At 38.6% G+C, this 27,912-nt stretch overlaps 1 protein-coding gene and 1 pseudogene across 8 annotated transcripts in view; both read left to right on the top strand.

The window, feature by feature from the left end:
- Nucleotides 1–2,781: 2,781 nt before the first annotated feature.
- Nucleotides 2,782–27,912, top strand: part of RAPH1 (Ras association (RalGDS/AF-6) and pleckstrin homology domains 1) — a 111,796-nt gene continuing 86,665 nt past the window's right edge. For 4 of the 8 annotated variants that reach the window (XR_005985051.1, XM_041737424.1, XM_041737423.1 and 1 more), the window contains exon 1: nucleotides 2,782–2,940. The gene's annotated coding sequence lies outside the window, so the exon portion shown is untranslated. The remainder of the gene's footprint in view (nucleotides 2,941–27,912) is intronic. The other 4 variants (XM_041737428.1, XM_041737429.1, XM_041737426.1 and 1 more) reach the window with 3 other exon arrangements.
- On the top strand, nucleotides 17,241–17,421 carry LOC121480864 (annotated as a pseudogene).

Below are 27,912 nucleotides of genomic sequence, written 5' to 3'. Positions count from 1 at the left end.
TAATAATAATAATCCCCTCCATTAGAAGACTTTGCTGAGCTAGGAATGTACTCTGCAATAGTGACTTCCTCGCATCCTTTAGCCACTCAGACTTTGTGCTTGCTGAAGGCAGGAACCACCTTGCCATGTCTTTTTTGCCTTTGTGTTACTAGGCCTTAGAGCTCAACAAACCCTTGTTGAATGAATGTGTAGTTTCATGATTTAAAGGAAATGATAAGAACTTGCTTACTCTCCTCTATGGACAAAAGTGACTTTTGTTTTGTTTTGTTTTTCTTTCTTATTAACCTTGACCAACGTAAGCCCCGAGAGGAAAGATAATTAATTAAAAGCTATTTAAAAAGCATTCAATGATCTATTTTTTAAAGGAAGTTAAACAAGAGGAGTATCTTCCTTCTGTAGTATCACTCAGCCTGGTAATAGCATTTGATGACAATAGAAATTTATTAGGTCTGGCACTCAGGTGTATACAATCTCAACAAACCTGGTCATGGAAATGTTTGGAAGGCTATAGACAGATTTGAATTATCACTTATCAAAATGTTTGCATTTGTTAACTTAAAAATATTTATTGTAGGACAGCCTGGGTGGCTCAGCAGTTTAGCACTGCCTTCAGCCCAGGGCATGATCCTGGAGATCCAGGATCGAGTCCCACGTTGGGCTCCCTGCTTCTCCCTCTGCCTGTGTCTCTGCCTCTGTGTGTGTGTGTGTCTCTCATGAGTAAATTAAAAAAATCTTTAAAAAAAAATAAATTAATAAAATAAATAAAATAAAATAAAAATATTTACTGTGGAAGGTACTATGCTAGTATGGAAGATACAAGAATAAACTGTTGTATTACATTCATTAGGGAAGATCATGACTTACTGAAATAATTAGAGGTAATAAATGATGAATTCCACAAGAAAGGAACAGAAGGCAAGGAATTGGTCAGCAGTACCATCTTCATTTATGAGATTACAGCATTCTACACACAAATATTAAAGCACCTACAAAAAAAATGAAAAATAAAAAAATAAAGCACCTACAAAACTTAAAATGCAAAAGCCCAGTTATATCTCCAAAGCACAAATATCTCAAGTATGAAAAGCAGCTAGCTAGTTAACTATGTCATATGGTCCTAGATACCAGTTTGAAAGTATTGTGTACCAGTTCAGAACAGATCGAGCAAAAAGACTGGAACCATTTGGAAGTCCTCAAAAATATCTGAGAAAAGGGGATGCAATTAACCAAACGAGGATATGGCCCCAGGACAGAGAAATGAACACTCTGGTTCAGGGAGTCCAAGTGTCAGAAATGTACAGTCAATTCTTTATCTGTGAAAATTCAAGTTGCAGATACTCGGCAAGCAGATGGGCAGACGTGATAAAGGAATGTTCACGGAAACAGATTCCAGATCACACTTCCGATTGGTCAGTTTTTTTTTTTTAAGATTTTATTTATTTATTCATGATAGACACACACAGAGGCTGAGATATAAGCAGAAGGTGAAGCAGACTCCGTGGGGAACCGTGTGATGCGATGTGGGCCTCGATCCCAGGACCCCGGGATCATGACCTGAGCCAAAGGCACATGCTCCACCACTGAGCCACCCAGGCGCCCCTGGTCAGTTGTTTTAATGCTGTCATCAGAACTTTCCATGTAGCCAGGCAAAAAAAATGACTTAATTCTACTTCTTCCTTCCTTTGATCAACTTCAGGAGGTCAAAATAATGATATAAAACTTGAAGATTAAAAGTCTAAGTCCAGCCTGCATCACAATAAGGAGTATCTGAGGAATTGAGAGCTTGGTGATCAAGGGAAAATGCCAGCTCTTTATCCCTACACAATTTCAGCAAGGAGGTGATAGGAATTAAGAAGCCCCGCTGGCTCAGAGGTTTAGCGCCCGCCTTCACCCCAGGGCGTCATCCCAGGATCGAGTCCCGCATTGGGCTCCCTGCGTGGAACCTGCTTCTCCCTCTGCCTGTGTCTCTGTCTCTCAAGAACAAATAAATAAATAGAATCTTTAAAAAAAAAAAAAAAGAATGCAAAGTAGGCAAATTTTAAAGGTCAAAAGTAATCAATGATAACGGAACTGCGCAATTTCCAAAAGCTTTTCGTGCATGAAAATACAGAAAAGTTGTCGGGCAAAATGGGTTTTCCTTAAAAAAAAAAAAAAAAAAAAAAAAAAAAAAGCCTCAGACTGCAACGACCACAAGCCTCAGACTGCAACGAGCAGGGTCCTTTAAGCGCCCGAGGCATCGGAGGTGTGGCTGGGGGGCCTGAGCCGTGGGTGAGCTGTAGGTGCAGGCTCACGGGCCCCGCCGGGTCCGCTCGGGGCTCCATGAGTCCCACGCCCAGGGCCGGAGGCCACCGGGCCCGCGTCCAGCGGAAGGCGAGCCGGGGGTGGGCCGGCACCGGGGTGCTGCCGCCTCGCTCATTCATTCCCTGATTCACCGGCTCCGGGAGGCGGTCCGCAGGCGCGCGCGGGGCGGGCGCAGCGCCGCGGGCAGCCCGGCTGGGTGCGGTCCGGCGCCCGCGGGGAGGGCGAGCGGCGCGCGCGGGGGGCGCGCGGGGGGCGCGGGAGGGGCGGGCGCGGCCGGCGGCGCCGGAAGTGAGTGGCTGGCGGCGGGCGGGGGCAGCGAGCGGCCGGGCGCGAGGCAGTCGGGCCGTCGGCCGCCCGGCCCTCAGCTCCGCCTTCTGCGTCTCGGCCGGACGCGGCCGCCCTGGGATCGGCCCCCGCTGGGCGCTGCGGCCGCCCCGCCCGCCCGCGCGCCCCGCCCCGCCCCCGCCGCCGCCGCCGCCGCCCGTCGGTCAGTCAGTCAGTCAGTCACGCTGCGCGCGGCGCGGGAGCTGCGGGCGCTCGCGGCGTCTCCGGGGAAGGAGCGCCGCGCCTGAGGAGGCGGTGGCGGCGGCGGCGGGAGCAGCGGAGCGGCGGCCGCCGGACCATCGAGCAGCAGCCGCGGTGAGTGCTCAGCCTCGCCCTCGCGGCGGGCGGGGAGGCCGGCCGGGCGCGGACCGGGAGGCGCTGCCGCCGCTCCCGCCTCCATTTTCCCGGCTCCGGGCCCCGCCATCCGGGCGCGGTGCGGGCGGCCGAGCCGGGGCGGGGTCGCCGCGGGGCCGGTTGGACCACGCCCAGCGGGGCGGCGGCGGCGGCGGCGGGGGGCAGCGCCCGAGCGAGACAATGAGGTGCTGAGGTGCGGCCCCGCGTGGGGAGGGTGCGGTTCGGCTTGGACCCGGCGGCCGCCCCCCCCCCCCCCGGCTTGGCCGCAGCAACCGGGGCTTCGGCGCCCCCCGCCCCTCCTCTTCCCTAAATGAATCCGGCGCAGAGATGGAGAAACGCGGGGCGCCTTGCGCGTCCTCTGTGATTCAGCGGGCTGAGTAATTGCCCCCGGGTGCTGAGCCCGCTGAGCCCGCAGTCCCCTTGGCTGGGTGCATTCCCGCCGGAAATCCAAACTGCAGTTCCCGGGGGGCGGGGGAGGGGCGGCGGTGTGCGGGTGCGGGAGGCCTCGGTCCTAAGACGGTCGGCGTAGGGGGGGCGTCCCCGCAGCGCGAGCCGGGAACCGCCTGAGCCTGGGCGCTTCCGAGCGCGGAAGCCAGAGCTTTTCCGAGGGGCACAAGCGTCGCAGCGAATGTTGCCTCGCGGGTGTGTGTAGGGGTGGGGGTGGGGGGCGGTGAGGGGGTCTTGAATCCTGTGAGGAGAGCACTTGGGGAAACCTGGGGAAAATCTGCAAGGTCTTCACTTCACCTCCCGGTAAGGGTGGACGTGCCTGCAGCCTTCTGTCCTGGAGACGTGGGAGGCCGCCCGTGTGTCGGTGTGTAAACCCTGCTGTGTGGGAAGCGCGAAGGGAGCGGGCTAGGGATAGGGCGCGAACGGGTTATTAAAAGGGGGGGTGGGGTTGGATCCCCGGGTGGCCCGGGGCGTGACCCTGGGGCCCCGGGATCCAGTCCCGCGTCGGGCTCCCTGCATGGAGCCTGCTTCTCCCTCTGCCTGTGGCTCTGCTTCTCTCTGTGTGTGTCTCTGTGGCTCTCACGAATAAATAAATAAAATATAAATAAATAAAATTAAAAATAAATAAATAATAGGTGGCGGTGAGCTCATAGGAATATTAAATCCAGCGAATCGTTCAGAGTGAGGGACACAAAGTGGACAGGACCTGCAGCACGGAGTGGTTGGAGAGAGCTCGTGGAAGCCAGGCAAGCCAGAGGCTCCGGAAACCCTTGGAATTGGCTAGCAGTGTGACAGCTAAGCTATTAACTCTGAATCGTACTTTCCTATCAGTAAAATGGGAATAACCCCACCTATTTACCACCCCCCCCCCCCCCGTGGTTGTCCCACAGATTAAATGGGATAATGTATGCAAAGTGCTTGGGAAGCCCGGGTGGCCCAGAGGTTTAGCGCCGCCTTCAGCTCAGGGCGTGATCCTGAAGACTGGAGATCGAGTCCCGGGTTTGGCTCCCTTGCATGGAGCCTGCTTCTCTCTCTGCCTGTATCTCTACCCCTCTCTCTCGCTCTCTCTGTCTTTCATGAATAAGTAAATGAAATCTTAAAAAAAAAAAAAAAAGCCTAGCACCTTTCAAGGTACTGAGGTGTTGGCAAATGTTGATTCCTTTCTTCCCCCAGCCAGCTGCTCTTGGGATTTTCCTAGGGGTAAGGTGGGGGGGGGGGGGGCGGGAGAAGTTAAAGTAGGTAGTTGTAATGCAATCCATGCATTATATAATAAAATGTAGAATAAAGCTACAAAATAGGGGAGCAGAGAGGAGAGAGATTAATGCTAGAGTGGGAGCGCTGAGGGAAAAATCTCAGAAGCTGCGAGATTTAAGTGGAACCTTTATGAATGGGCTAGGATTTTAAAAGAAGGAGGGGTAGGATTTCAGCTGATGTAGATGGGGAGGACATTCCAGGCCGAGGTTGGTACTACCGTTTGAGAGCCCAGTTGGGAAGTAAGACCAATGGAGGAAGGGCAAAATAGAGCCGCTCCAAAGCTTTTTAGCTCTTGTTGAGTCTGACCTTCAAAGATTGTCTCTGTTATTTTGCTTTTTGTGTTGTGAATTTCCCAGAAACCAGATCTAGCCGTATTCAAGTAAGTACAAAAATGTCTACAAAGCTTTAATACATGATTTTTTGGATTAGACATTTTGTGTGATTTGGACTGCCGCTCTCTTCTGTTTGAATTTAATAAAGAATTATTTGTAGATGTCTCCTCATGGTGAATATTAGCTCTATTTGGTAGAAAAAGCAGCTGATTTTTCAGACTCAGAGGTCTCATTAAGATTATATAGTAATAACTGGCTAAAAGGAGTGGAGTAGTGTGCCTCAAATAATTTATTTTCACTAATATTTTAACACTTTATTCTCAGAGGAGGGTTTTTTTAACCATGTCTTTGAGAATAATTAGAATGACTTTTCTTTTGGTTTTGCTATCTTTTGGTTTTCACCCCATTAATAATTACTGTATTTTTTAGATTAGCATGGTGAGGGGCACCTGGGTTGCTCAGTTAAGTGTTAGAGTCTTGATTTCGGCTCAGGTCATGACTGTAGGGTTGTGAGATCTGGCTCCACTCTGAGCGTGGAGCCTGCTAAAGTTTTTCTCTCTTCCTCTCCTATGTAGACTACCTGTCTCTAAAACAAAATTAACAAAAAATAAAGATTAGCATGGTGGATGACATCACACTTTCATAGATTCTATAGAATCTCTTGGCTTTGCCTTGGTTCTGAAGTAGTTCAGTGTCACAGTAGTATTGTTAATTCCAGACTCTTACTTTAGGAAAGTTAATATTAGCAAAACAAGATATGTGACCTCAGGCAAATCTCTTATCTTGGTTTCTTCCTTTACCTGTAAAGTGAGAAATTTGGATTAGATCACTGGTTTTCAAAGTGTTTTACTGAACTCTGGAGTTTTGAGGAGTTTCAAGGTTCTGTAGATGTTTCACTTAAATCTCATTAAAAATATATTTTAAACCTGTGGTAATTAAAAGTGACTACTAAATGACATGCCCTGTTGTAAATGCTTTATGTGTAAAATTTACTTAATTCTTGCCATAATTCTATGAAGTAGGTTGTTTTACTGTCTGAGCAGACCAGGCACAAAACTACAGAGCTTATAAAGTGACAGAGCTGGGTTGAAACCAAGCAGCATAATTTTTAAGCTTGTATTAGCCACATTTTTATGCTGCCACCATAATAAAATAAATGGCACACATAAGTTTTTTTTGTGTGTAAAATATACAACCTGAAATTTACCATTTTAATCATTTTTAAGTGTACATTTCAGTGGTATTAAGTATATTCACAGAGTTGTGCAACCATCTTCACTATCTTCAGAACTTGTTCATCATCCCAAACTGAAATTACTCATTAAATAATAACCCTGTACCACCCCCACTTCTAGCCCCTGGTAATCACTTTTCTTCCTGTTTTTATGAATTCTAAGAATCTCATATAAGTGGAATCATGCAATATTTGTTCTTTTGTATTTGGCTTATTTCACTTAGCATAAGTCTTCAAAGTTCAACCATGTTGTAGCATGAATCAGAATTTCATTCCTTTCTAAAGACTGAAAACTATTCTATTGTGTGTATATACCACAATGTTTATTCATCTGTAGATAGATGCTTACTGTTTTCACCTTTTGGCTATTGTGAATAATTGCTGCTCTGAACATTGTCATACACATACCTGTTCGAGTCCTTGCTTTCAGTTCTTTGGGGTGTATACCCAGAAGTGGAATTGCTGGATCATATGGTAATTCTGTGTTTGATTTTTGAGGAACCGCCATACTCTTTTCCACAGCAGCTACAGCATTTTACACTCCAGTAGCAAGGCACAAGGGTTCCAGTTTCTCCACATCTTCAGCAGCACTTGTTGTTTTCTGAGTTTTCTTTTATTTTATAATAGCTATCCTAATGAGTGTGAAGTGGCATCTCCTATGGTTTTGATTTAACATTTTTCTAATGATTAGTGATATTGAGCATCTTTTCAATTGCTTATTGACCATTTGTGGGTTTTGATTTTTGTAGAAATGTCTATCCAAGTCTTTTGTCCATTTTTCTTTTTTTTCTTTTTTAAGGATTTTATTTATTTATTTATTTATCCATTCATTCATGAGAGACACAGGGAGAGAGAAGCAGAGACATAGGCAGAGGGAGAAGCAGACTCCCTGCAGGGAGCACAATGTGAGACTCCATCCCAGGATGCCAGGATCATGTCCTGAGCTGAAGGCAGATGTTCAACCGCTGAATCACCCAGGTGTCCCACTTTTGTCCATTTTTAAAATCAAGTTGTTTTTGTTGTTGAGGTGTAGGAATTCCTGATATATCCTGGATATTAATTTCATATCAGATCCATGATTTATAAATATTGTCACCTATTTCATGAATTGCCTTTTTACTCTGTTGATGGTATCCTTTGATGTACAGAGTTTTTAATTTTAATGAAGTCTGTTTATTTTTTCTTGCTGCTTATGCTTTTGGTGCCACATCCAAGAAATCATTGTGAAATCCACTGTTATGAAGCTTTTCTCCTGTTTTTTTTTTTTTTTTCCTAACAGTTTTATAGTTTTATCTCTTACATTTAGGTCTTTGACCCATTTTGAGTTCGTATTTATGTATGGTGTTAGGCAAGGGTCCAATTTCATCCTTTTACATGTGCATATGCAGTTTACCAGCACCATTTTTTAAAAGGACTGTTCTTTCTCCATTGAATGGTTCTGGCACCCTCATGTACGTATATAAATTTTAGTTCAGAAGCAGTTGGCATTGACAGGTGTCTGTTGGGCGTGGAGGTGACTCCACATGATTGGATTCAGTGTCCTTGCATTCACTAGCAGATTAGAATGCAAATCTTCATGAAGACCTTGACTGGCAAGACCATCACCCTGGAGATAGAACCTAGTGATGGGTATTGAAAATGTGAAGGCCAAGATCCAGATGGAAAGGGCATTAACCCCTGCCAGATACAACAACAGCAAAGGCTCATCTTTGCAAGCAAGCAGCTGGAAGATGGTTGCTGCACTCTTTCTGATTTCATTATCCAGAAAGAGTTGACCCTGTACCTGGTCCTGCATCTGAGGGGGCGTATGCTGATCTTCATGAAGACTCTGACCAACAAGACCATCACTCCGAAGGTGGAACCCAGTGACATAAAAAATGTGGATCCTAAGATCCAAGATAAAGAAGGCATCCATCCCCACCTGACAAGCAGAGAGGTTCATCTTTGGAGGCAAGAAACTGAAAGATGGCCTCACTCTTTCTGTTTACTATATCCAGAAAGGGTCAGCTCTGCACCTGGTTTTCCATCTGAGGGCTGGTGATTAATTCTTTAGTCTTGAATTCATAGCGCCCAGTGACAGCATTATGTTATGTTTCACTCTAGCTGTTTGTCCCAATTTAAGTTTTGAAAAACTGTTAATAACCCATTTCAGTAATAGCTGAATCACTGTTTTTTTTTTTTTTTCAATAGCTGTTCAAAACGTTGATAAAGATTTTGTTGCATGGTTAACATACACACATTGAAAATCATAACACATTCCAAACCAATTTTGAAAGAAAAAAATTCCTTGTTTAAAAAATTTGTAATCAATTTAATTGAAGCATATCCTGACACTACAAAAGCTGCTACCCACTTGGAACTATTTATCTGGGTGAAATAAAAATAAAACTTTATAGTAATAAATGGGTTGCTTAGAATGTTTTAAGACTGACATACTTAATCTTTAATTGGTCTCTTCAAGTTAGTAATAAATTAATATATTTGAACATAGAATAGTATTAGCAACATTTTTGTCAGCTTCCCATATTTGAGATGATCTATAAAGATTTCATCTGGGAAAGTTTTGTCAGGAAATATTAGAAAACCCACAGATTACATGATCTCTAAAAACTTCATCCCATGCTTCTGCTGTTATTTTAAAATACAGTTTACCATATGTTGAGGCAGATGTCTTAAAATGCATCACTGTTGATTTACAAATTGGCTTTTAAAACAGTATAGATTTTGCTAGTAATAAAATACATATTGTTTCTCTGCTTTAGACAGAGCTAGGCATAATGGAGAAGTCAAAGAGCTAGGTATTCATTCCAAAACAGAAAGATTGTGAGTTTAAGTGAGGGATACAAGGAATCACTAGAGAATGTAATCAAGGGAGCAGAGTCCAAGAAGAAGCACAAGGTATTACGATTACAAAACAAGTGAAGCGATTAGGTTTGGAAAAGAAGGGACAAGTAAGCCATACTTTTAAATGAGAAGAAAAGCAAGGTTGGAAGGTTCATAATTGATGTCTTGTCATTATGTGACAGTTAACATTTAAACCTCCTGGTGAAGAATGATGAAGCTGGAAAAAATTAGAACTGTAAATATATTAAGTAGGCCCAAATATTGTAGAATTGCAATAAATCAATTTTGTAACTGTACTTAAGAATTACATGCTTTTTTGGAAAATACCTGTAAAAGCATGTTGCTTAGTTTGGTATGTGAAAAAAAGGGTTGGCTAAGTCAGTACAGCAAAACAGCTAATAATCTGACTTGAAAAATACGGTATATTCTTTTTTTTTTTTTTTAAGATTTTATTTATTCATTCATGAGAGACACAGAGAGAGAGGCAGAGACACAGGCAGAGGGAGAAGCAGGCTCCATGCAGGGTCTCCAGGATCACACCCTGGGCTGAAGGCAGGCGCCAAACTGCTGAGCCACCCAGGGATCCCCAATACTGTATATTCTTTATCCCAACTTGTAAATGCTTTTATCCATGGTTCTCAGTCTGTCTTCTCCCTAATTTTTCTAGTCAAAATCACCCTTACCTTTTGGGACCCAGCTTTATCCATCTCTTTTGTGAAGCTGTAGACACCAAGCAAAATTAATTGCTTTCTTCTTCGTTTCTCTAGACTTTACTTCCTTTGCCTTGTGTTGTAGATAATTGTATACTGTCTTAAATCCCCCTGAATTTTGGAGTATTGGGCCTTTCACTCATCTGAAATGCTTCTCAGTCCCTTACATAGAATAGAAATTCAATAAAAAAGGTTTTTATGAAAACTATTATTTGAAGAATTATTTACAGTTGGTATTAGATTTCCTGAAAGGATTCACTAAAATCTAATAATGTTAATTTTATTTATAAAGACTAATTCTTTCTTGGGTTATTTGGCTTATTTTATTTTATAACAAATGACTATAGAGACTAGTGAAGGGAATCAGTGATCCCCTCATCTGTGAATGGAGTACTTTATAAATGTTAGTAATGGCTCAAAAACCTTTTTGTTTACTCTAAATTTTAAAAATAAATACATATTTTTTTAAAGCAGGAGCAATGAATATACTGCATTATGTTTGAATAATCTTGGGTTTACTACTTAGAAATAAATTCCAAAGCCTGGATCTTAAATTTGTTTAATTTGGTACTTGGTTTTAATGTTTGTCTTAATTAAAAGGCAGCTCATATAGAGATATACACCTGGAAAGAGTGAGTACATATTTGGCTATGCTTTCTTAATGGAGACAATCATTGTTTAATTTCCATACACCGGGGATCCCTGGGTGGCTCAGCAGTTTGGTGCTGCCGGCCTTTGGCCCAGGGCGCGATCCTGGAGATCCGGGATCAAGTCCCACGTCGGGCTCCCTGCGTGGAGCCTGCTTCTCCCTCTGCCTGTGTCTCTGCCTCTCTCTCTCTATATATATATATCGTGAATAAATAAATAAAATCTTTAAAAAAAATTTCCATACACCAATTTTTCAGATTTGGCTAGTAGGGTTTGCTTTTTCTAGGCAAACCAATGTGAGGATTTGCATTTATATATTTTTAATCAGTGTGTTCAAAATCCATAGAAAACTGTTTTGGAAAGCACTTAGAGTTTGAAAATGGTTTCTCTGATTTTACAGTATCAGGTACAGTAGTTCAAGATGACACATTGTTTTTGTGTGTGTTTTTTTTTTAATACAGTTATTTTCTTACCAAGTTTTAAAATGTCTCATTTATTTTTAAGGTACAGATTAACCAATTTTTTGTTTTTAAAAACAATGGCTAGGTAGCATAAGACTAATAGTTACCACAGAAAGTCAGCAAATTTAGACTTTTTTTGTAAAAGATAAATTCTTAAGTTTTTGACATCTCTTTTTAAATACTTTGCCATGCAAAAGAAACAAAAGCAAAAATGAACTATTGGGACTTCATCAAGATAAGAAGCTTTTGCACAGCAAAGGATACAGTCAACAAATCTAAAAGACAACCTACAGAATGGGAGAAGATATTTGCAAATGACATATCAGATAAAGGGCTAGTTTCCAAAATCTATAAAGAACTTATTAAACTCAACACCAAAGAAACAAACAATCCAATCATGAAATGGGCAAAAGACATGAAGAGAAATCTCACAGAGGAAGACATGGACATGGCCAACATGCACATGAGAAAATGCTCTGCATCACTTGCCATCAGGGAAATACAAATCAAAACCACAATGAGATACCACCTCACACCAGTGAGAATGGGGAAAATTAACAAGGCAGGAAACAACAAATGTTGGAGAGGATGCGGAGTAAAGGGAACCCTCTTACACTGTTGGTGGGAATGTGAACTGGTGCAGCCACTCTGGAAAACTGTGTGGAGGTTCCTCAAAGAGTTAAAAATAGACCTGTCGTACGACCCAGCAATTGCACTGTTGGGGATTTACCCCAAAGATTCAGATGCAATGAAATGTCGGGACACCTGCATCCCGATGTTTCTATCAGCAATGGCCACAATAGCCAAACTGTGGAAGGAGCCTCGGTGTCCATCGAAAGATGAATGGATAAAGAAGATGTGGTTTATGTATACAATGGAATATTACTCAGCAATTAGAAACGACAAATACCCACCATTTGCTTCAATGTGGATGGAACTGGAGGGTATTATGCTGAGTGAAATAAGTCAATCGGAGAAGGACAAACAGTGTATGTTCTCATTCATTTGGGGAATATAAATAATAGTGAAAGGGAATATAAAGGAAGGGAGAAGAAATGTTGGGAAATATCAGGAAGGGAGACAGAACATAAAGACTCCTAACTCGGGGAAACGAACTAGGGGTGGTGGAAGGAAGGGGAGGAGGGCGGGTGTTGGAGGGGAATGGGTGACGGGCACTGAGGTGGACACTTGACGGGATGAGCACTGGGTGTTTTTCTGTATGTTGGTAAATTGAACACCAATAAAAATTAATTAAAAAAAAAAGAATTAAAAAAAATAAATAAATACTTTGCCATGAAACAACTGATAAATCTGTTTAGTACAAAATGCTATGGTCACTCCTCAACTACATCAATAAAATATTGTAACATTTGACTGTCTTCTTACTTTATCTTCTCTTTTGCTTCAGTAGTTGTTTTTGAAATTAAACTTTACTTTCCTGCCCCCAACTTTGTTTTGTTGAAATCAAAACAGATGCTTCATGAAGGATTATATAATACACTTTTCCCACAAAATACTGTTTGTTTTTTTTTCCTTCTTTTTTTGAGAGGGAGGCGAGGGGGGGGCAGTGGTTAGAGGGAGAGAGAGAATCTTAAGTGTGGAGCCTGACACGGGCTTCATGTTACAGCCCTAGAATCATGACCTGCATCAAAAATCAGGAGTTTGGATATTTAACTGAGCCACTCAGGCGCCCCCGTCAAATATTGTTTCTATTAAGGAAATTATTTACTGTTGAAACTATCTTCTCTGGAACACCTGTCTCTTGTAGCAGCTTCCAAAAAGGTGGGTTCTGGGACGCCTGGATGGCTCACCAGCTGAACACCTTGCCTTCGGCTCAGGGCATAGTCCTGGGGTTCTGAGATCCAGTCCTGTATTGGGCTCCCTGTGAGGAGCCTGCTTCTCCCTCTGCCTATGTCTCTGCCTCTCTGTGTGTGTGTTTCATGAATGAATAAATAAAATCTTAAAAAAAAAAAAAAAACCAAAAAAAAAAAAAAAAAAAAAACCAAAAGGTGGGTTATTTCATTATTGAAAAAAGAAACTAGCAAATATTGTCACTCTCTTCAGAATACTTAGAATTGCTTCATACCAGAATACTTCAGTTGTGTGATTGTCTGACAGGTGACCATAGAGAAGATGTTAGTGTCATTTTGTGTGTTAAGGGAACCTGTATATTCTATTCCATTATATTATACTCAAAATAAATATGTGTATTATAATACAGATTAAATATAAGAACTCCTAATACGGTCTTATATACCATACATCATCATCACTCATACCTCCTCCGGTACAATCACCTCCATTTTGGAAACCACTGTACAACCTTACTATTGTTAATGAGCCTTTCAGATTAAGTTCTATTTCATAGTGTATAATATTCTTATATGAAGCCATCTTAAAAATAAAGCACTCAGGGCAAGACATTCTCATTTTTTTTACTAATTGGAAAGTGATATTCGTGGAGGAAAAATAGATGAATTTCAGCAAAGTGAGACCTAAATAAAGTGTATTCTTCACCACAATTGAAATTACTGGCTTTTTTTCAGAAGCTTAAATTTGGATTTTGCATTATGCTTTGGGGAATTATTCAAGGTGAATTAAAGGAACCCATTAAGCATTTAATTTAGTAATTCACTAGTTTTGATAGATATTTTACAATGTCAATAGTAAGCATTTTTCCCCTGACATTTCTAGCAGATACAGAACATTTTCCATGACTCTACCCTTTATCTTTCCCCACTCTCTTTTGACTTCTCCTCATTCTAGAAGCAATTGCAACCACAGGTAAATTTTGCCGTTTCTATAACTGTATTACAAGTTGATTGTACATAAATACTCCTTTGTCCCTGATTTCTTGTACCCAGCATGATGTTTTCAGATCCACCCATATTACTGCATATATTAGTAGTTTGTTTCTTTTTATTCTGGAGTAATACTCAATTTTATAAATATGTGAATATACCATACATTGTTTATCCAGTTTCCTGTTGATGGGTATCTGGGCCATTTCCAGTTTGGGACCATTTTGAAGGACACTTCTATGAATATTTTGTTTAGTTCTTTTTTGTGGATGTTTCATTTCTCTTGGATAAAGGAGTCAATTATTAGGTCATAGGTAGATGTTATTTCCTCTTCTAAAAACTTTGTATTGAAGAACAATGTACAGAAAAGTATACTATCACAAGTGTACACTTTTGCAACTTGAATACTCCTGTGTAACCAGTACACAGATGAAAAAAAAAATTACTGGTGTGTTAGAACTTCCCCCATCTCTGCTTTCCTGTACCACTGCCTCGCATGGGTAGCCACAACCATGACCCTCAACTCTATTCTGCTATAGTTTTCTGGTTCCCTTGTTTTGTGAAAAATTTCTCTTTTACTTTATTGAAGTATAATCTCCATATAATAAACTGTATACATTTAGGTATACAATTTTATAAGTTTTCATACACACGTGAAACTGTCACTGCAATCAAGATAGTAAACATGTTTCCCATAATCCCCAAAGTTTCCTCATCCCCTTTGCAAGTCATTTCTCCCTTCACCTCTGACTCTGGATAACCTGTCACTATAGGTTAGTTTGCAATCTCTGTCATCTGGCTTATTTTCAAGCAGAATAATGATTTTTTTATATTGTTCCATATTGTTGGTTGCTTGTCTATTCACCTGTTGATAATAGATACTTGGACTGCTTCCATTTCTGGTTCTTACAAATAAAACTGGTAAGACATTTGTGTACAAGTTTCTTCATGGATATATGTTTTTATTTCTCTTGGTTAAATACCTTTAAGGACATGCTGGTTTATATAGGGTAGGTGTATTTTTAATTTTTTTTATTTTTAATTTTTTTAAGCGCAAATTTTGATCATTTTATATATTCAACAGTATTTGGTACTGTCTTTCATTTTGGCCATTGTAATGCATATATAGTAGCATCTCATTGTACTTTTAATTTGCATTTCCCTAATTGCTAATAATATCAAGCAATTTTCCAGGCTCATATTAGCCATTTGGGAAGTGACTACAGGTCTTTTGCCCATTTCTTTTTTTTAAAGATTTAATTTATTCGTGAGAGAGAGACAATGAGGCAGAGACACAGGCAGAGGGAGAAGCAGGCTCCACCCAAGAAGCCCGACATGGGACTCGATCCCGAGACTCTAGGATCGCACCCTGAGCCAAAGGCAGATGCCCAACTGCTGAGCCACTCAGGCATTTCTCTTTTCCCCATTTAAAACATTGGGTTCGGGATCCCTGGGTGGTGCAGCGGTTTGGCGCCTGCCTTTGGCCCAGGGCGCGATCCTGGAGACCCGGGATCGAATCCCACATCGGGCTCCCGGTGCATGGAGCCTGCTTCTCCCTCTGCCTGTGTCTCTACCTCTCTCTCTCTCTCTCTGTGACTATCATAAATAAATAAAAATTAAAAAAAAAATAAAACACTGGGTTGTCTTTTTTATTATGTAGTTGTAGCAAGTCTTCATATATTCTTAATACAAGTCCCTTATCAGATATATTTGTGAGTATTTTATCTGTGGCTTGCCTGTTTTATTTTTTAAAAGATTTTATTTATTTGAGAGAGAGAGAGAGAGCACACAAGCTGTGGGGGAGTGGCAGAGGAAGAGACAGAAGCAGACTCCCCGCTGAGCAGGGAGGACTCGATCCCAGGACCCTGGGATCATGAATTAAGCTGAAGGTAGATGGTTAGCCAACTGAGCTATCCAGGTGCCCATCTGTTTATTTTATTTTTTTTAATGGTGCCTTTCAAAGAGCAGTTTTTATATTGGAATTCATCAAAGTGTTTTTACTTTTATGGCTTACTCTTTTCTGTCCTGATAAATTTTGTCTACACTGAAGTTGCAAAAGGTATCTTATGTTTTCTCCCGGGAGCTTTATAATTTTAGCTTTTCCATTTCAGTCTGTGATCTGTTTTGAATTAATTTTTGTTTATGGTGTGATGAAGAAGTCAAGGCTTCTCTGCCCCCACTATGTTTCTCTCTTCCAGCATCATTTGTTAAAAAATGCTTTTACTTTGTCAACTGTATCTCAGTAATTCTAGAAAAACAAATCTTTCCTTTCCTCCTTACCTACTTTGACATCCTGTTGAAAACCATTTGACCATATAAAAACGAGTCCATTTCTGGACTGTTCATTCTTTTTACCTTGGTATAATTCTCAATTCTTTTGCCATTACTACATTGTCTTGATTCCTTAGCCTATAGTGAGTCGTAAAGGCAGGTGTTTTGCCCCAGGGTCTTTAACCAGATTGTTTTTGGCTGTTCTGGTTCATTTGCTTTTCCATCTAAATTTTGGAATCAGATATTGGCTATAATTACTTAGTGAATACCTAATTCAATATGGGGACAGTTGACATATAACAGATAACAGTATTGCATCTTCCAGCCCATCAACATAGTGTGTCTGCTTCTTTAGGTCTTTAGTTTCTCTCAACAGTATTTTCTGTTTTTCAGTTGTCATGAAATATATATGTGCACATTGCATGCTGCCCTATTTGTGTCATTTCTTACAGCTAAATGATTAATTACACATGCTTATTTTTATGATATAAAGTAAAATTTGGTATGGAGATTTTCCATATGATGACCTTATCTGATGCACAGATGAAGGGACCATGTATTTTGTGTGACAGTACCAGAAGTAGAAGAGATTAAACCAGTATCTTTAGAAACCTTAAAGTAGAAATATACAGCTATATAGTTATTGGCATAATTCTTTTGGCTTGTATGGTTGTGAATATTAATATTTAAAGAGGCTTATCTTTGTTGACATAGTCCAGTATTTTTAGAATAAGAAGTAAAGCAGAATCTTATCAGTTTAATTGCGGCATAAGTTTTTACCAGAAGATTTTGAATTTGCAGTTTGCCTTCTCTTTTTTTCCCCCCTTTCAATAATAATAATAAAATGGGAATATGAAACATTTAAAAATATAAAAACAAGAAAGTAAAACACAGCCCTACCACCCACAAATGGCCACAGTTTAAATTTTGGTATATTTTCTCATCTTTGTATGTATGTGTTTTTATAGCTCATTATTGTATGCACAGTTTGGTTTTGCTTCTTTCATTTAATGTTACATCACTGGCATTTTCCCATGCATTAAATACTTTATGAATAATTTACAACACCTGCGTTAATATCCAGAATGGGCATTAAGCACACCCCAGTTTACTCAGTTTTTTCTTGTAGGATATTTAGTTGCCCTCCCCCTCCCCCTATTTTTTACCCATTTTGTTTTTTAAAAAATATTTGTCTTTAATGAACGTATTTGTTCACCATCTTTGTCCATGTCTTGAATTTCATCTTAAAATTAATTTTTATCACTTATTAGCCTTTTGGCTAAGATCAAGTGTAGTATCTGTTCTTATCAGTTTAATATCTGGTATGTCCTCTATCCAAGAACAATATATTAAATGGATTTTTGAGGCAGGGAGATGGCATAGGGGCTTGCTCTGTCCACTCCATGCATCAGTCTGGTATTGTAGAACAGTGCACCCCCTCTGCGGAAATACTCTGATATCTAAAGTCAAGCTCGAACAGTAGGGTAATGTATCATTTGGGATTGTGTGCACTGGAATGCTTCTGCCTCCAAGTGTCGAGGTAGGCGACTTGAGCCTTGCCTGGAGAGGGAGATAAATACACACACACACACACACACACACACACACACACACACCATGGTCTTCCACTCCATGAGGAGCATGAATAGAAGTATAATTATACGAATGGTGGAAACGGTTTAAGTAAATAAACTAAATGGATTTGTTGTTAATTTTGAAACTTTTTTTTTTTTTTTACTTTATTTAAGTAATTTCTACACCCACTGTGGGGATTGAACTCACAACCCTGAGATCAAGAACCACACACTCCTACCACTGAGTCAGCCAGGACCCCCTGAAATATTTTAAGTCAAAGTATAAAACATGGTAGACATCTACATACTTATCAACAGTAGTAATCAGTTGTTTATATTTTGCTTCAAAGAGATAATAACAGCTACAACAGAAATCCTTCCCCAGGTAACAATTTGTGTTGTTCTGCTTCATGTTTTAGTGCGTTTAATACATTTGTATCCATAAAATTTTACTTATTGCTCTTCTGTGCTTTTGAATTATATATAAACAAACTATATTTACCTTCTAAAATTTTCAGTTTTTTACTTAGCTGTATCGTTTTACCATATTCATGTTGATTCCTGTAGATCTGGTTCATCGTTTTATCAGACAGCCAGTTTTTCTGTTCACCTTTTGAGGGATAGAATGCTGTGGTGAAATTTATTTTACATTTTCCCTGACATTTGTCTATTAAATACTTGGACAGTTAGAGGTGTCCAAGGATCTTTAGATATGTAATCTCCAAATGGCTTTCCAACATGATGAGGAATAATATATGTCCCTACAGCAGTGTTCCCGTTGTTCCACACCCTCCCCAACCTCTGGTTTTATCAGACTTACTATTTTGGCCAACTTGATGGTTATGAAATCAATAATAACTTTTTCTTTAGTTCATTTCTAGAAATACAATTATTAGGATAAGGAGTATTAGGTTGGCAGCATATTCAGTGAAATTTTTCATCCATGGAAATTGTATTCTTTCAGAGGTCTGTTAAAAATTGTCTTCTGGGGGATCCCTGGGTGGCTCAGCGGTTTAACGCCTGCCTTTGGCCCAGGGCATGATCCTGGAGACCCAGGATTGAGTCCCATATTGGGCTCCCAGCATGGAGCCTGCTTCTCCCTCTGCCTGTGTCTCTGCTTCTCTCTTCCTCTCTCTGTGTATCTCATGAATAAATAAATAAAATCTTTAAAAATAAATTGTCTTCTGATCACTAAACCTTTTAATTTTTGTTAAAGACAATATTTATTTAAATTCAACTAATTAACATATAGTATATTATTAGTTTCAGAGGTAGAGTTTAGTGATTCATCAGTCATATAACACCCAGTGCTCATTACATCACATGCCCTCCTTAATGTCTATCAGCCAGTCACCCCATTCCCGACTCCCCTCCATTCCCCTCAGCAATCTTCGTTTGTTTCCTGTGATTGTCTCTTATGGTTTGTCTCCCTCTCTCATTTCATCTTTATTTTTCCCTCCTTCCCCTGTGCTCCTCTGGTTTGTTTCTTAAATTCCACATCTGAGTGAAATCATATTATAATTGTCTTTCTCTGATTGACTTGTTTCACTTAGCATAAATATACCCTCTGGTTCCATCCATATCATTGCAAGTGGCAAGATTTCGTTCTTTTTGATGGCTAAATAATATTCCACATATATATACATATATGTGTATATGTATATATATGTATACGCACACACACACCATATCTTTATCCACTCATCTGTCAGTGGACACCTGGGTTCTTTCCACAGTTTGGCTATTGTGGACATTGTTGCTATAAATATAGCGGTGGAGGTGTCCCTTTGGATCATTACATTTGTATCTTTAGGGTAAATACCTGGTAGTGCAATTGCTGGGTCATAGTATAGCTCTATTTCTAAGTTTTACAAACTGAAGCTTTTATAGAATTTTAAATAACAGCATTGTTTATGTTTATTGACAGTGTGTAAAAGTGTTTTCTATAAAGATATACTAGCTGTGTTAGCTATAATACGGTCTTATAATGGAGAATTGCCTAAAATACTTTAACTCCTATGTTATGACATCTGTGTAGATAATTTAGACGATTATTTGCTAATAGAACCTATGAATGATTTTTACTTCTAGTAAGCTTTTTGGGAGAACATATTTAATCTTTTTGTAATCATGTACAATCAGTTAAAAATATATTAGCTATAACAGCTGTTTGATGAATGCTTATGACAAAAGAATAGGAATTATTCTGGAAATGTCAGATGTATCCTTCTTACAAAATTTGTCTTCTTTAACACCTCCCCCTACCATACGCATGCATGTATGTAAAATGCAAACATCTCAGATTTAAAATACTGTTGCATGTAGGTGTATTAATTTGAAAATAAAAAGTATAAATGGCTAAAACTTCTGTTGGAGATTTTAATAAAATTGCCTGGGGGAGGAGACCATATTTAACCCTTTAAATAGCTAGATTCCCTGTAACTTAGTGCAGTTACTGGATTGTAGGGTAGTTCTATTTTTAGTTTTTAATCCATACTATTTTCCACAGTGGGTGCACCAGTTTGTACTCCCACCAGCAGTTGTGTTGACACCCTCACAACACTTGTTTCTTGTTTTTTATTTTAGCCATACTGACAGAAGTGAGGTGATATCTCATTGTAGTTTTTCTTTGGTATTTCCCTGATGGTGAGTGGTGTTGATCTTTTCATGTGTATGTTGGCCATCTGGATGTATGTTGTCTTTGGAGAAATGTTTATTCATGTCTTCTGCCCATTTTTTAATTAGGTTGTTTTATGGGTGTCAAATTGTATTCGTTCTTTATATATTTTGGGTACTAGCCTTTTATGAGAAATGTCCATTTGCAAATATATTCTCCTATTTCATAGGCTGCCTTTTAGTTTTGTTGATTGTTTCTGTCACTGCGCAGAAACTTTTGCGCATTTTGATGAAGCCCCAATAGTTTATTTTTGCTTTTATTTCCCTTGCCTCAAGAGACTTAATCTAGAAAGATGTTACTAGAGCTGATATCAGAAAAATTACTACCTATGCTCTCCTTTCAGGTTTCAGGTCTCACATTTAAGTCTTTAACCCATTTTGAGTTTATTTTTGTGTATGGTGTAAGAAAGTGGTCCAGTTTCATTCTTTTGCATGTAGCTGTTCAGTTTTCCTAATACCAACTTGTTGAAGAGATGGTCTTTTTCTTGTTGGATATTCCTGCTTTGTAAAAGACTAATTGACCATATCATTATAGGCTTATTTCTGGATTTTCTATTGTATGCCATTGATCTCTGTGTCTTTCATGTCATTACCATACTGTTTTAATTACTACCACTTTCTAATATAATTTGAAATCTGGGATTGTATACTTGGAGTTTTTTTCTTTTTCAAGATTATTTTGGCTATTAGGGGTCTTTTGTGATTCCATATAAATTTTAGAATTGTTTGTTCTAGTTCTGTGAAAAATGCTTTTGGTATTTTAATAGGAATTGCATTAAACTATAGATTGCTTTGGGTAGTAGAGACTTTTTTTTTTTTTTTTTTTAAGATTTATTTATTCATGAGAGATGGGAAAAGAGAGGCAGAGACATAGGCAGAGGGAGAAGCAGACTTCCCACAGGGAGCCTGATCTGGGACTGCATTCCAGGACCCTGGGATCATGACCTGACCAGAGACAGGCACTCAACCAGTGACCCACCCAGGTGCCCCAATACAGACATTTTAACATTTGTTCTCCCAACATATTATCTAGAATGTCTTTTCATTTCTTAGTATTGTCTTGAATTTCTTTTTTCAGTGTTTTATAATTTTCAAAGTGCAGGTCTTTTTCCTCTTTGGTTAAATTTGTTTCTGGATATTTTATCATTTTTGGTGGAGTTGTAAATGGGATGTTTTGTTTCACTTTCTACTGTTTTGTTATTAGTTATAGGAATGCAGCAGATTTCTGTACATTGATTTTGTATCCTGCAACTTTACTGAATTCATTTGTCAGTTCTAGTAGTTTTTTTGTTCACTCTAGATTTTTCTATATATATTTTATGTCATCTGCAAATAGAGTTTTACTTCTAAAAAAAAGTTTTACTTCTTACCAATTTGGATGCCTTTTATTTCTTTTTTTAATATATTGTTGGATTCAGTTTACTAATATTTTCTTGATGATTTTTGCTTTTGTACTCATGAGAGATACTGGCCTGTAGTTCTCTTTTTTGGGGGGTATCCTTATCTGATCAGGGCGGTATCAGGGTTGTATCAGGGTGATTGCCTCATTGAATGAATTTGGAAGTTTTCCTTTCTCTTTTATTTTTTGGAATAGTTTGAGAAGTAAAGGTATTAGCTCTTCTTAAATGTTTGCTAGAATTGAATTTGCCTGTGAATTATCTGGTCCTAGACTTTTGTTTTTGGGGAGTTTTTTGATTACTGAATGAATCTTTTTCTCATAATTGGTCTGTTGAAATTTTCTATTTCTTCCTGCTTTAGTTTTGGTAGGTTATATGTTTCTAGGAATTGATCCATTTCTTCTGAGTCTTCCAAGTTATTGGCATATAGACTTTCATAATATTTTCTTACAGTTGTTTGTATAATTGGCATTGATTGTTATTTCTCTTCTTAATGATTTTATTTGGGTCTTCTCTTTCTTTTTTTTTTTAAACAGTGTGGCTAGAGGTTTATCAATTTTGTTGATCTGTTTAAAGTACCATCTCCTGGTTTCATTGATTTGTTGTTTCTTTAGTTTCTGTATCATTTAGTTCTGCTCTAATCTTTATTATTTCCTTCCTTTTGCTGGTTTTGGGTTTTGTTTGTCTTTTTTTCTAACTTTAGGTATAAGGTTAAGTTGCTTGAGATTTTTCTTGCTTTTTGAGGTAGGCCTGTATTGCTATAATCTTCCCCCTTAGAACCACATTTGCTGCATCCCAAAGATTTTGGATCATTGTGTTTTCATTTCCATTTATTTCTGTGTAATTTTTTATTCTTTGATTTCTTGGTTGACTCATTTTATTGTGTAGTAGCATGATATTTAGCCTCTATGTATTTATAGTCTTTCCAGATTTTTTCTTGTGGTTGATTTCTAGTTTTATAGTGTTGTGATGAGAAGGGATGTATGATGTGACTTCTTTTAATTTGTTGAGACTTGTTTTGTGGCCTAGTATGTAATCTATTCTTAAGACTATTCCATGTGCACTTGAAAAGAAGGTTGTATTAGGATAGAATGTTCAAAATACACCTGTTAAATCTATCTGGTTCAGTGTGTCATTCAAAGCCACTGTTTCATTGTTGATTTTCTGTTTAGATAAGCTGTCCGTTGATTTAAGTGGGATGTTAAAGTCCCTTACTATTATTTTATGACTTAATTATTTCCTTTTGTGTGTCATTAACTGTTTTATATATTTGTGTACTCTCATGTTGGGTGCATAAATATTCACAGTTGTTATATCTTCTTGTTGGATTGTCCCTTTTATGTAGTGTCCTTTTTGATCTCTTGTTAGTCTTTGTTTTAAAGTCTATTTTTCTGATATAAGTATTGCTACCCCAGCTTTCTTTTACTATCCACTTGCATGGTAAATGTTTCTCCATCCCCTCACTTTCAAAATGCAGATGTCTTTCAGAATGAAAGTCTTGTAGGCAGCGTATAGATAGGTCTTGTTTCTTTACCCACCCTGTCACCCTGTCTTTTTTGATTGAAGCATTTAATCCATTTACATTCAAGGTAATTATTCATAGATATGTATTTATTGCCATTTTGTTACTTGTTTTGTGGTCATTTTTATAGATTTTCTCTGATCCTTCTCTGCTCTCTTTCATGTTGGCTTTCTTTAGCAATATACTTGGATTCCTTTCTCTTTATTCTTTATTAATGTTTTTTTATTTGTATATTAGGTTTGTATCTAACATCTTCAGTATATAGCAGTTTATTTAAGTTGATTATCACTTAAATTTGAACCCATTCTTTATTCTTCTCTTCCTCACGATTAGGTATATGGTGTCCTACTTTATATCCTTTTATTTTGTGAATCCCTTGACTGATTTTTAGGAATATGCTTATTTTACTGCATTTCTGCTTCCTACTTTTTCTTACCGTTATTTACAGTCTTTCCACCCAAAGAGTCCCTTTATCATTTTTTGTAGGGCTGCTTAATGGTAATAAATTCCTGTAACTTTTGTCTGTTTGGCTCTTCTGACTGACAGCCTTAGTGGGTAGAGTATTCTTGGCTGCAGATTTTTTTTTCCCCTTTCAGTATTTTGAATATATCATGCTATTTTCTTCGGCTTGCAAAGTTTCTGCTGAAAAAAAAATCAGCTGATAGCTTTATGGGATTTCCCATATGTAACTGTTTGCTTTTCTCTTGCTGCTTTCAAAATGCTTTCTTTATGTCTACTTTTTGCTATTTTAATTATTATGTGTCTTGGTGTGAACCTCCTTGGGTTGACTATAGGATGAATCTTGTGCCTTCTGGATCTGGATATCTGTTTCCTTCCCCAAATTGGGGAAGTTTTCAGCTATTATTTCTTCAAATAAGTTTTCTGCCCACATTTTCTCCCATCTTCTTCTGAGATCCGTATAATGTGAATGTTATTATGCTTGATGGAGTCACTTACTCCTCTAAGACTATTTAGAGTTAAGTCAGTAATTGAGAAATAAAACTTCAGACAAAAATGGGTTGGAAAGGGTTGGGGGAGGTCTTTGGATTTGCTAGTCCATCTTTTCTTTTGCATATTAAAATGAGAACTAAGGATTTAAATGATTTAGCCTGAAGTTGTAGTTAGTGGCAGAAAAAGAATTTCCAGTCTTTCCTGACTCCTTGTTTAGTCCTAGATGACTTGGGCTAGGAAGATGTTGCAGACTTTCTTTAAATGGACCCTTTCAGTGGTATAAGATAATGAAGGTTTTATCTTTACTAGTTCAAAAGTGGAGCATAAAAAAATGAAAGATTTACTTACTTAAGTTTTCTTTTTTCTTTCTTTTGTTTTTAAGTAGGCTCCTCATCTAGCATGGAGCCCAACACAGAGCTTGAACTCACAATTCTGAGATCAAGAGTCAGAGGCTAAGCTAAGCCACCCAGGTGCCCCAACTTGAGTTTTCTTGTTAACCACTTTGTGTTAAAATTTTAGAGGATGTTTTAGCATTGTTTAAACACCCTACAAACTCATTCTGAAAATTTCAGTAGCTTTTTCCCCATATTTTCACCCAAAGCAATTCTTAACCATTAAATATTACCCATTTCCATTTGTGGCTGGTTAATGTCAGGAATAATGAGCCATATCTGGTTGGATTTCTGACTCCTGCCAGAGTGAAATACTGATAAAGAAAGATGGAGGAGAAACTACTACTGTATGTGGGATTCACTAGTAAAGTGATTTTTTCCCAACCTTGAGTTTCTATTCAGAGTTCTGGCTAATTCTAAAAATCTATTTTAGCAATTGTGTGAATTCAGAGTTCTGGCTAATTCTTAAAGTCTATTTAAGCAATTGTGTGAAATTTAGGTATTGAGAGTAGCTTCTTTCATGGATATGGAGAGAAAAAATTTGACAGAATGGGAAGAGAAAAATCTAAAGAAATGGAGATAATAAAGCAGGTTGTGGAATAGTACAGCATTTTGGAGTGAAACCTTGAAAAGGATAGCAAAGGAGCTGAAGAAAATTGAGAGAAGAGCTTCAGTGTGTTAAACATATTGATAAATATCCTTATACTTTGGGGATCCCTGGGTGGCGCAGCGGTTTGGCGCCTGCCTTTGGCCCAGGGTGCGATCCTGGAGACCCGGGATCGAGTCCCATGTCGGGCTCTCGGTGCATGGAGCCTGCTTCTCCCTCTGCCTGTGTCTCTGCCTCTCTCTCTCTCTCTCTGTGACTGTCATAAATAAATAAAAATTAAAAAAAAAATATCCTTATACTTTGAATTTGATTTGATTCTTTGTTTAAAATTAGTTTGAGTTAGGTTTGTATCCTGTACAGGAACCCATATTATGACTCATTTGTTACTCTTTAGGAGAGTCATATTATTAATACACCTATTGAGTCAAACCTATCCCTAGAAACAGATAGCCTTATAGAAATATCATCAAACTATTCCACCAGTACCAAAGTGTATTGTAGTAATTTCTTTGATTTTTTAAAAATCATTCTGTTGATAGGGAAATTAATTTTAAATGTGTTGGTTCCTTGAAATTAGTACTTCTTGAAAATTGGATAAATTAGCCTTTATTTTTTTAAGAAGTGCAGCTTTAGTTTTGAATCCTTTGAAATTAGATGTCATCGTAGGTTTGGAGTCATCTTAGATTGGAAATATTTAATAGAAAAAAAGTTGAAATTCAGATGAAGAAAGAATCTGCCTCTTTGGTAGTTGCTCTGGGGTGACAAATGAGAACTACTATATGGTATCTCTCCTGAAGTCTGCAACCTACTTGGGTGTGGAGGGTGATAAGGCAAGTGCACAAATAACCACCACATAATATAAGGCTGATTTGCTATAAAAGCCATAGAGAGGTACAAAGTTCATGGGTCTCTTGGAGGAAGTAGCATCTAACTTGTTTTGTTTAGAAGGATTATGCTTAAACTTTCTTTGTTTTTTTTTTTAATTGAGATATAATATTCATTTTTTTAAAGTGTAAAATTTAGTGGGTTTTACTGTATTTACAAGTTTGTACAACTTTACTATCTAATTCTAGAATAAACCTTCTAAAACTTGAATGTTTTTAGTTGAGGTTGTGTCCTCTAGTTCTCAGGCCCTACCTACCACTCCCTATTTTATATTTGGTTACTACTGGTATTTATATTAGTCATCTGACGCCTGAAGGCATTTAAGTTTGCTTGAGTTGTTTTTTCTAGTTTCATTAACCCGGAAGCGAATGCCAAAATTTCCCTGGAATCCAATGTCAGTGTGGGGAATAATGGCTCTTGTCCAGCATCCTTTTTCCCCACCTCCATTCCTTTGCCCATTCTATGCTCAAACTCCAAGAATGGTCCCCACTTCTGTAGCCTTTTGTGAGGGATGACTTCTTATTGCCATGAAGAGGGCTTCCTTAGAATAAAATCCAAACTCTATTTCTTGGTTTACAAATACTTAAATAATATGGCCCTCTCTTCCTATCAAACTAATTTTTCTTCCTACTCTCTGATACACTAAACTTGTATCTTCTACTAGAAATGATCTTCTCTCTGATCTGTGCATGTCTGATTCCTTCTCGTCATTCATATCTCAGTTTAATGTCACTACTTAAAGAAGCCTTCTTTGTACATCCAGTCTAAAATAGCTACTCTGTGACTTTCCATACAACTCTAACTTAATTTTCACCACGCTTGTTATGGGTCTTATTTTTTTGTTTGGTTTTTGTTGTTTAATATTTCTCTACTTTGACTAAAAAATCTAAGTTCATTGTTAGTCGGTCCCTTGTTTGTCACATTTGTAACTGTAACCCAAGCTTCAAGAAAGATGTTTGGCAGATAGTGTATGCTTAATGTATATTTCTTGAATAAATATTGAGTGAAAATGCTTGCTTTGATGGCTTCTGGTCTGGTTCATCTCCCTGTATGATTCTACCTGTTTCTGTCTTCCAGAAATTTGCCAGAATCTCTGATCTTTGGTTAAGCTTTTGCCATCTCTAGCTTTCATTGCCTTTGAGCTTATTCCCTTTTGTAATTGTTTACTGTCATTTTAGTGGGTTTTTAGGGAGAGAAATGTGTTCTCTCATTCTTTTGATAGGCTGAGGTGTTGCAATCAGGTTGAAAACATGAACAAAGACCAAGTTAAGAAAGCATCGCTTGTTTTTTGAGAATACTAAGTAGTTTAGATTGTTTGAAGGGTAGAAAATAAGGTTGAAAATTTAAGTTGAGGCCATGTCAGAGAGGGTGTGAAATCATTTGGTGTAAAGTTTGTACTTACTTCAGAATGTCATGGGGAACCCTGCAGGTGTTTGAGCAGAATCATGGCATGAAAAAAGTTTTTAGGGAAGATTAGTTTGACAGTGACGGATTTTAAAAAGAGGTCAGTTAGGAAGTTGGTAGAATAATCTGAGGACTGTTTGGTATGGATCTGAACCAAGATAGTCATCAATATAAGACAGAGGGCAAACACTCAGAAAAATAGTTGAGCTTTCTGATGCTGACACTGATGAATGATTCTGTAATAATATAGTGATGTGACTTTTATTTAGATGGGTTGGTTGATTGCATGGGGAATTATATTGAACGTATCTTCTATCAGCAATGTGTTGTAAATGTCTTTCCTAGGATTTGTATGTTATGAGATAGATGAAATAAAGCAGACAGCTTTGTTGAATAGGGGATATGTCAACACTGGCACTTGCTATCTGGATGTTGGGCAAGAGCTCAGGGAAAATGTGAACAAATAAAAGCAAGGTACAAGTGTTTTACTCCCTTGGTTCTCACATGTAGTAACAAAATTCTT

Source organism: Vulpes lagopus, chromosome 22 (assembly GCF_018345385.1).
Source record: "Vulpes lagopus strain Blue_001 chromosome 22, ASM1834538v1, whole genome shotgun sequence".
NCBI lineage: Eukaryota > Metazoa > Chordata > Mammalia > Carnivora > Canidae > Vulpes > Vulpes lagopus.
The sequence above is the reverse complement of the archived record's forward strand: the minus strand, read 5'-3'. Positions and strand labels throughout refer to the sequence as shown.